This window comes from Ceratotherium simum, chromosome 6 (assembly GCF_057802395.1).
Source record: "Ceratotherium simum simum isolate JZ-2026a chromosome 6, ASM5780239v1, whole genome shotgun sequence".
Classification (NCBI taxonomy): Eukaryota; Metazoa; Chordata; class Mammalia; order Perissodactyla; family Rhinocerotidae; genus Ceratotherium; species Ceratotherium simum.
Genome location: NC_141905.1, coordinates 29557698 through 29565837, shown reverse-complemented (window position 1 = coordinate 29565837; position 8140 = coordinate 29557698). Strand labels below are relative to the sequence as shown.

The 8140-nt window shown below is 54.4% G+C and overlaps 1 protein-coding gene across 1 annotated transcript in view; it reads left to right on the top strand.

The window, feature by feature from the left end:
• Positions 1-5193: 5193 nt before the first annotated feature.
• Positions 5194-8140, top strand: part of CHST3 (carbohydrate sulfotransferase 3) — a 39087-nt gene continuing 36140 nt past the window's right edge. The window contains exon 1 of the mRNA XM_004427007.3: positions 5194-6218. The gene's annotated coding sequence lies outside the window, so the exon portion shown is untranslated. The remainder of the gene's footprint in view (positions 6219-8140) is intronic.

The window sequence follows — 8140 nt, the reverse complement described above, 5'->3', positions numbered from 1 at the left end:
TGTCTCTTCCTCTTCTCCTAAAGACACCACTCCTGTCAGATTAGGGCCCCACCCTTATGACCTCATTTAACCTTAATTACATCCTTAAAGGCCCTATCTCCAAATACGGTCACTTTGAGGGTTAAGATTTCAACATACGAATTTTGGGAGGATACGGTTCAGTTCATAACAGGGGGAATTTGGGGAGAGGCAAAAACTACATTGTGCCACGTTCCTGGAATAAGACAGGCTTTGGCTGCAGTCCATACAGGCCAGTGACCCAGGATAGGGAGCAGAGTGCAGAAGGCTGGGGAGTGCTCTTGAGGGGGTGAAAGGAGGGTTTCCAGCACATGACACAGGCCCTCCGTGGCTGGGCTCCTGCCTACGTCTCACTCTCATCAACTCCTGACACCCACCACCTTCCCTGTTACACTGCGAGAACAGCAAACTGCTTCTCGTTTCCCTGCACACATCACCCTGTTTCTGGTCTCCTCACCTTTCTCACACAGACATGACTGCCTGTAACGTCCTTCCTCGCTTCCCTACCCTCTTCTCTCTATTTCGATGAACAGCGCCCAGTTATTTTATCCTTTAACATTTACCTTGGGCATCTCCTTCTCTAGAAAGTCTTCCCAGCTGTCAGGCTGGCTGCAGGGACCCACATCCACGCTCCCATGGTGTGGAGCACTATGCACACATTCCCGTGCCGCCACTACACCTCCTCACGGCACTTACCTCTCTGCAGTGTAACTGTCTTTATGAGTCGCCCCACTAGCCTGTGAGCTCTCTGAGGACAAGGCCTGTGCCCCGTCACTGTTGGCAGACTGGATCCCTGCTCTCAATTCTTCATCCCCCTGTCTCAGAACTCACTCTCTGTGCCATCCCCGTGGCTTCATGGTGAGTAGAATAGACTTATCTGCCTCAATGACTTTAGGTTTGGGCCTGGGATTTGCCTTGGCAGGGATGTCAGCAGAGGCTTTAAATGTGCTTGGGTGGCTTCGCTTGTCTCCTGTACTCCTGTGATCTACCTTGCGAAGAACATGTCCCAGGGTAGCCATTGGTCCACGTAGAATGTGGGGACATGAAGAGTGACCTGAACCCAACCCAAAGGCTGGACCCACGCCCAGCAATCTGTGGCCTGAAACAGAATCCCTGCTGACCCACCGACCTGTGAGTGAGGACAATGAATGCTTGCTGTTGTAGACCACTGAGACCTGGGGCGTGTTTGCTCTGCAGCAACAGCTGACTAAGACATCAGTCATCCCTGTGTTCCAAGCCCAGCATAGTCCTGGGCCAAAAAATATTTGTTGAATAAAGAAGTAAATACATTCTTTGATTCAATACCTTTGCAGTACGAGTCTACTCAAGTCACCACACCTCCCAAGACCTCTGCTACCTCTTCTTGTCAAAGGGGAAAATAACGGTTTCTTTGCAGGATCGCTGTGAGGCTTAAATGAAATAATGTGGGTGAAGCTCCCGGCACTTTGTGCTAAATAAGTCACATTTTCCTTCCTCCCTCTCCACCCCTTGACATCTTTAAGTGAGCTCCTAGGTTAAAATGATGAGGGGGCAGAGGATGGGGTGGGGCAGCGGGGAGAGGGAAGAGCTGACTCTGGGCTGTTGAGCCTCGGGGCCCTTTAACCTCCGGCTGGGGGAGCCTCCTTATAACCTTCCTCTTCCCCTCCTCCTTTGCCCCCAGGATTCTTCCCTGAGTCACTGCTGTCTAGCTCTACCTGGCCCAGAGAAGAGGATTTGCCCCAGATCCCAAGAAGGGCTCAGCATGCAGCTGGGCTCCTTAAGAGGACGGGCAGCTTTCACTTCCTCCCTCTTAAAAGCTGGCAGCTATGTACTACTATGTAAATGACCACGCTGTGAGGAAGCCCGAGCTAGCCACACAGGGCGAGAGGGACATGTTGAGGAGCACCAAGGAGCCAAACATGGGAGTGAAGCCCTCTTGGACTTTCCAGCCTAGCTCAGCCCAGTTGCCAGCTGAATGCAGCCGAGTGAGAGCCCTCAGCTGATGCCAAATGAAACAGAGCAACCTTCCAGATGAATCCTATCAACGCACAAAATTGTGAAAAAAAATACATTTTCGTTGTTTTAAATTATTAAGTTTTGAGGTAGTTTATTATACAATAGATAAATTAATAGATAAATGAAACTCTTTCTCTATAATATATATGTTATATATAATATTTATTTTTATTATTTATTTCTGAACCATTCAAAAGGTAGGAAGGAAATCATGACCTTAAATACTTTGGTGTATATCTCTAATGAACCAACATTATCTTACAAAACAGTGCAGTTATCAGACTCAGAAATTTAACATTGACATAATATTATTATTCATCGATCCCTATTACTATTTTGCCAGCTATCTAAGTAATGTTTTTCATAGTAATTTTTTTTTCTGTCCCAGGATCCAGTTCAGGATTACACATTGCAATTTAGTAGTTGTATTAGTTACATATAGCTGCATAACAAGTTACCCCAAAACTTCGTGGCTTAAAACAACCACCTTCATGACCTCACAGTTTCTGTGGTTCAGGAGTCTGGATGTGGCTTAGCTGGGCTCTTTGGCTCAGGGTCCCCAAGGCTGCATCAAGATGTCGGCCAGTGATCTCAAGGTTCACCTGGGCCAGGGTGTGCTTCCAGGCTCACTTGGCAGTTGTTGGCAGGATGCAGGTCATTGCTGCCTGTTGGCCAGAGGCCTCCCTCAGTTCCTTGAAACAGGGGCCTCTCCATAGGACAGCTCACAATGTGGCAACTCACTTCATCAGAGCAAGCAAGCTGAGAAGAGGTGGGGAGAGAATGCTAGCAAGACGGAAGGCAGTCACGGAAGTCACTCACGGTCTTTTGTAACCTCAATTGCAGTCCTCTGTAATCTCAGAAGTGACATTCTGTCACCTTTGCTATAATCTATTCATCAGGAGCAAGTCACCAGGTCCAAGCACACTCGAGGGAAGGGGATTACACAAGGGTGTGAACACCAGGAGAGGGGGTGTTATGGGGACCATCTTAGAAGTCTGCCTACCACAGTGCTCATGTCTCTTTAACCTCTTCTAATCTGGAATGGTTTCTTAGCCTTTTTCTTTGTCTTGCATGTCACTGACATTTTAAACATTACAGCCCAGCTGTTTCATAAATGTCCCTCAGTTTGCGTTTGTCTGGTGTTTCCTCGTGATTAGATTCAGAAGCTGCGTTTTTTGGCAGGAATACTTCATACTCAACACTGTGTCCTTTAAGAACATCCCATCAGGAGGGACAGGATGTCAGCGTGTCCCATTGCTAGTGACCTTAACTTGGATTGCTTGGTCAAAGCGGTGCTCAGGCTCCCACATTCGTAACCTCTCTGCAATTCTGCCTCTGGTTTGGAAAGTTCTCTCAATTGTTCAAACAGGATAAAAAAACTGAGACCAGTTCTCTTGGCAGGGCAGTGTGCGGGAAGAAGTTGAGCCTGAAAACTATTGTAGGATGAAAATTCTCGATGTCCTGCTTCAGACCTTTATCCTATACCTCTCATTGGCACCCAAGACGCCCTCACTGGAGGCCCAAGTGTTGGCTGTCATGCCAGCCTGAAGCTTGGGGAATGAATACCCTTTCATACCTGTTTCTTTCATTGCTGGTCCCTTCACTTAGAAAGCCCTCGTCCCAGCTCTTCTTTTCTACCTGCAGGACTCCAGCTCATCTCTTCAGCCCAGGCCTGGGGTCTTCAGCTCCAGGAATAAGGCTGCAGCATTGCACAATTCCAGGGGTCAACAGTCACATCATGATCCTTGTACCTGGCACCCCCTGGCGTGGTGCAAGCCTGTGTTCTTATTCTGGAGACACCCCCCACCCCCACCCTGCTCCCAGCCCAGCCTCGCCTCACCCAGCCTCACCTCACCTAGCATATTGTATCACTAGTATTTATTTAGACATAGGTCTGTCTTCTCTAGACAGAAGGTGGGACAAAGGCTTGTTTACCTCTGCAGGCCCCAGTATCCAATATGTGCTCAACAAGTACGGGGTGAACACAGGAATTTCTCAGTGACTCCTTGCGCTCCCCTTCTCACCCTCACCTCAGCAGCACAGAGTCCCATTCTCTGTTTTCTGGTGGTGACACAGTTCTAGGTTTTGGCCTTTGTATCCCCTGAGGTGCATCACAAAGTTCTGGCAATAAAATCCAAGACTCCATATGTCCGACAGGAAGGCCTCCCTTATAAGGCCAGCAGGTGCAGTGAAATAGAGCTTCTTGACAGATTTGCGAGGCTGAAACGGATGTCCTCCCTTCCGAGAAGAGGCGATGGAGTCAGCAGGAACCCACCACGCGCAGGGGCAGGGGGAAGATTCCTGCTCTGAAAACCAGTTGGAGAGCATGCAGACTGCTTCCAGGGCTGAGACAGGCCCCCTGTGAGGTGAGGTGAGGGCAGCCAGGGCTGCAGGAGATACAGAGGGATTCAGGGCACTTACCCAGGAAGTGAACTAGGGTCTGAATTCTCACCAAATCTCTGGTCCCCTATAGCAGGTCACAGAACTGTTAATAACAGAACTGAAGCACCCAATCAAGTTTTTCTGCTACAAGAGACACCAAGGTCTCACCTCACAGCCCAGAGCACTTTGCCCAGGCCCCCTCCAGCCTGCAGCCCTGAGAGCTTCAGGTGGGCTGGACCCAGGTAATGAACAGGGACCTCTGATGTCCCCCATCTGTCAGGAGCTCCCGGGAAGGCCGGGGTCGTGCTCAGTTCTCTTCGGGTTTCTCATCTATAAATGTTGAGAATGAGGAGGGAGGCCAAGTGCAGATGTTGAGGTTTGTGCTTTTGGGGATTTTCCTATTTCTCCTTTACAGGAAATGACTTATTGTGCCTAAACCCTATACTATCCCATTAAATGCCAGGACCACTGTCTTACAGAGGCCTGAATTAGCTCCTGCCGCTAAGTGTTGGGAAGACTCAGGAGAAAGCCTTGCGAGCCAGAATCTAAGCCTGGGAGGCGCGGGCATCACCAGGATTCAGGCAAGTAACAGGGAGGCGCGGATCGTGTTCCAGTTCCGAGCCCTTTACCGCGCTCCTGGTGAAGCTAGCCTTGTACCTCAGAGCCGGCGCTGCCCAGCTGGGCACTGCCCCACGAGCGGGAGGCGACTGGGTCACTCGTTCGGCAGTCCCCCTGCGGAGGTGCCCGCTGCCCAGGAGGGTCGGAAGATAACGCGAAGCGACTCTGGCTGGGCCCGCATGGACCCTACTTCCTTCTGGCTTCCCGGGTCCTGCATTGGGGCGCCTGGACTGGCGGCGGGAGAAGGCACAGAAGGGCGGGTGGGTGACCTGTGACCGCCCAGGGAGGCGGTGCTGTAGTCTTTGGAAGCCCGGGGGACCATCATTTGCGTCCCCCTCCCCCGGCCTCCCCGAGGCGGGGGGTGAAGATCCCCCCGGGCAGAGATGGCGAAGAACCCACGCAGCCAGAGGAGTCTCCCTGGGGAGGGATAGGATGGGAGGCTGGTTATGGCTTGGGGGGCTCTGGCAGGGTCTCCTGCGAGGTCTTTCCGCGAGGATCTCCACGCTACCTCTCCCCCCACCTACCCACTCAGGGGCCGGGAGCTCCTCCCAGCCTCTCTGGGAGGATTCGAGTGGCCCCGAGTCCCCGGGGAGGGGCGGGCCGAGGTGCAGCGGCCGGAACAAAGGCCCACAGAGGGGTCCTGGAGAGCGCGTCTCCCCGGGGGCGGGGAGGGCCCTCTCCCCCCGTCCCGCCTCAGCTCCTCCCTCTCCTCTCCTCTCCTTCCACGCGGAGGCCCGGCCGGCGCGCAGCCCGAGCTGCGCCAACTTCGCCAACGGTTCCCAAGTTGCTGGGCGCGCAGGGCTGGGAGCAGGGTGGGGTGAGGAAGAAGAGGAGGAGAAGGAGGGCTCGCCAGGCGCCTTGGACGCGGTTCAGGAATCCGCCGCCGCCGTGGGCCGCTCGCCGGCTCTGGCCCGAGCAGGGAGGGCTCCGGGCAGGACTGCTCGCTCACTCGCTCGCTGCGCAGGACGGCGCCCGCCTGGCGCCGCTTCTCGCCCGGCGTGAGAACCGGCCGGGCCGCGCCTCCCTTCCTCCCTCCTTTCGCACCGCGGTCCCCTGGAGGCCGCAGAGCTCGGGCCGCGAGGGAGCCGGAGCCCCGGAGCCGCTTCTGCCGAGAGGAGGGCAAAGTTGCGAGCGGATGCTGCCGGCGCCGGACCCCAGCCGCGGAGAGTTGGATCCGCCCCCGCCGGAGGAGCCTCGGCGGCCGGGTAAGTGGGGCGCCAGCGTCCCGGAACCGCTTCTGGGGCCCGGAGGAGGCCGCCCAGCCGTGCGCCCCCCAACTTCCCCGTCCGGGCGCGCGCGCCAAACTTTGGAGGAGGAGGGGGCGAAACCGAGGGTGGGACAGGGAGTTTCCGGCTCGGGGAAAACTCCACGCAGGCACCCACACCACCCAGACCTACTGCACCCAGATTCACAACTGCCGGGTACACACAGTTCATCACTCAAGCCGCAGACACACCGCGCACACGCTCTAAGCACACGCCACGCCGACCTGGCACACGCCAAAGACCGAAATTTACAGTCCCGGGAGCGCAGGATTTTGGAACTTTAGACCAAGCTTGTCCTCCTGCCCTGAAATAAGTCCACGGTCTTTGTCTGCTGTCCCCGCAATCCTCCAGTGAGGAGCCCCCAAACGCGGCTGGCAAGGGAGGGGCTGCCTTGTCTTTGGAAAGTCGGGCCAGGATCCCAGGGCCGAAGAGTGGGGAGGGGAAAGCAGACATTGCAGTCGGTTTTCAGGGTTCATCAGGAGCGAGTTTGGAGTGGAAACTCGGTGTCTGGGTGATGTGTCTGGGTGTGCGCAGCCCTTCCGGAGGCGAGGCCCGGAGAGAGGAGGGAGTGATTCATGAACTCAGACCGGCGTGCTGGGGTCTGTGAGCAGGGTGGAAAAGGCCGGCAGGCCGGTGCTGCACTGGACAGCTGGGTGGTGGCAGTGACAGGGCCTGCGAGGGAAGCACAGACCCTTCCCCCCAGCGGATGTGCTTCCTCAAAGAGACTTTGGGGGAACTGGCTGAGGAGATCCAGCCCTGCGTGTGTATGTATAAAACTGGGTGGCGGATGTTTAAGACTCCAAGGTCAGGGAGAAACCAGAGTGGTCCAGACGCCTTATTTCTTTTCATTGCACCTGAAGTTGTGTTTGCTTTCGGACGCCCTGATGTCCTGGGGGCCAAGGATGGTTCAAGGATTATCCTGGACCTAGCACAGTGCCTGGCACATAGTGGGCACTTAATAAATAGTTGTTTGCTGAATACTAACACCAATAATTAATATTTGTTAAGGACACTATGAGCCAAGCCTGGTGGGCCTCTGCTGGATTGGAATTGGTCTTCCTGCAGAGGAAGGGGCCCTGAGTGGCTCCAGGGAGCCCTGCCTAATCTGTGTGGGGAAGTGGCCCAGGCAGCATGTTCCACTGTGCGCTGTGGGCTGGCACCAGGGGCTTGAATCTCATCATTGGCCTCTGCTCCCCTAAGAGGGGCAGCAGGAGAGTCCATTTCTGCATCTGACTAAGCTGGGCCTGCTGTGGGGTGTTTCTTCCTGGCTCCTGCTGGCCTGGCTGGAGATGAGTCTCATGAAGAGTCTAGGATCTGTGTCCTCCAGCAGGGGCTTGGCTCCGTGGTGGCAGCAGGTGGAGGGGCCATCACAGGCCCTGTGTTGAGCACTGGGTGGGTGTCTCTGCGCCAGCTGGCGTGAGCCTCCCAGAGGAGCGGAAACGTCTCATGTTCCCAGACTGGAGTTGCAAGCAGTCTTGGGAATGATTGCCTCCTGGCATAGGATTGAGAGTGTGGAAGGATGTGGGGGCCACCTGGCCATGTAATTGCAAAGAAATGTGTCCTTCCCCACCCCTGCCCCTTTGTGACTAGGTTCCTTGTGCATTTCAAGCTTCTAAATGGTCTCAATGCTGAAATTAGCGAAGTATGTGGGCAGCGGGCGCCTAGGACTCTGGCCTCAGATGAGAGATGGACTGATCTGGGCTTGGCCACCCCCATTGTCAGGTGGAATGCTGCAGCCAGTCCTTTCCCAGTATCGCCTTTCCACCTTAATTATTTCTTCTGTGGATCAAGAGCTCTACATATATTATCTCATTAAGCCCTTACATCCCTGTGAGGTTAGCATTTTATCACCATTTTACAGA